Source organism: Papaver somniferum, chromosome 10 (genome assembly GCF_003573695.1).
Source record: "Papaver somniferum cultivar HN1 chromosome 10, ASM357369v1, whole genome shotgun sequence".
NCBI lineage: Eukaryota > Viridiplantae > Streptophyta > Magnoliopsida > Ranunculales > Papaveraceae > Papaver > Papaver somniferum.
The window spans coordinates 118,907,695-118,909,420 of NC_039367.1; the positions used below are offsets into that span (position 1 = coordinate 118,907,695).

Below are 1,726 nucleotides of genomic sequence, written 5' to 3' on the forward strand. Positions count from 1 at the left end.
ATAACACGTTCTTCAGCTTCATCAGGAATCCGTAGGAATGGCAGGCCTGATTCCCAACCCTCCATGGCCTCATCTTCGCAGACGAGAAAGAAGTTGCAGACTGCTGCTATAAACAAAGCTTTGTTGGTTTGGAGGGAACCTGCCGGCTGCATCAGTTTGGTACAACAATTGCTTGGCCTGACCAAAAGAGCTTCTACACAGCGTGCTCCTAGCAAAAAGAAGACGAAGCGACATCTAGAAGCCTGTCGAAAAAAGCTGAGTTATGGCCACTACACAGCAGCAATTCGCATTCTTTCTTCCAGTGGCGTTGCTCAACCTACCGCAGACACCTTGTTCGAACTCCAGCAGAAACATCCATATGCTCCACCCCCTACTATATCCACTGAAGCTGTTTCAACACCTTCCCTGACTGTTGATTCCAAGGCTGTACTTGCAGCCCTAAAGAGCTTCCCCAAGGGGACTTCTTGTGGCAGAGACGGTCTCCGTGCTCAGCACTTGTTGGACGGCATGAGTGGAGCTGGTGCTGCGATTTCTGATGAGTTGCTGTTGTCTATTACTGGCGTCGTGAACCTGTGGCTTGCAGGTAATTGTCCTCCTTCCCTTGGTATATTTGTGGCCAGTGCTCCCTTAACCCCACTACTTAAACCTGGTGGTGGTTTGAGACCAATTGTGGTAGGCACCATCTGGCGTAGGCTGTGTTCTAAGTTAGCAGCTACTTCAGTTTGCAAAAACTTGAACAACTATCTTGGCAATCACCAATATGGATTTGGCATCCCTTGCGGCGGAGAGAGTATTCTACACGCGGCGAATAGATTGCTTGAAATGCATGGATCTGATAACACCAAATCTATGTTATTAATAGATTTTTCGAATGCATTCAACATGGTTGATCGATCCACTATTATCCGTGAGGTACGAACACACTGCCCTAGCATCTCTCGTTGGGTTGAATTCTGTTATATGCAACCCGCCAGATTATATTATCAAGAGCACTTACTCTCCTCGACACAAGGGGTTCAGCAGGGCGACCCTCTTGGTCCCCTTCTTTTTTCTTTAGCTTTGCACCCTCTTATCGAGAAGATTGCATCCACTTGTATGTTGGATTTCCATGCCTGATATTTAGACGATGGCACCATCGCAGGTGACACTATGGAAGTGTCTAAGGCATTGAAGATTCTCCAAGAGGACGGACCAGTCTACGGGTTACATCTGAATATTTCGAAGACTGAATTATTTTGGCCCTCTTATGACCCGAGAAGGGATTCCGATACTGCCTTTCCTGCGAATATTGGTAAGCCAAAATATGGTGTTAAATTGCTTGGTGGACCAGTCAGCCTAGATATGAACTTCTGTAGTAATGTGGTGTTGAACAGGGTTGACAAAACCTCTCAGCTCATTGACAAGATTCAAGAGCTGCAGGATCCTCAGTGTGAACTTTTGCTTTTGCGCAACTGTACTGGAGTTTCGAGGTTATATTTTTCCCTACGCACTACTTGCCCCCAGGCGATTCAGAATGTTGCCACGCGCTTTGATGATTATCTTATGCAGTATCTTCATCGTCTTATAGTCGGAGATGGGGCTGGTTTTGGCTTAGTCCAACAGCGACTAGCCACTCTCCCATCAAAGATGGTGGTCTGGGTATTCTTACTATGACAGATACTATGCAGTACTGTTACCTTGCATCTCAGGCACAGACCCAGCATTTGCATAATTCTATTTGAGGCTG

At 46.5% G+C, this 1,726-nt stretch overlaps 1 long non-coding RNA gene across 1 annotated transcript; it reads left to right on the plus strand.

The window, feature by feature from the left end:
• Window positions 1–816: 816 nt before the first annotated feature.
• Window positions 817–1,487, plus strand: LOC113318050. Its single transcript, XR_003344257.1, has 3 exons — window positions 817–912; window positions 1,142–1,291; window positions 1,374–1,487. It is a non-coding gene; the product is annotated as an uncharacterized LOC113318050 (long non-coding RNA).
• Window positions 1,488–1,726: the final 239 nt, after the last annotated feature.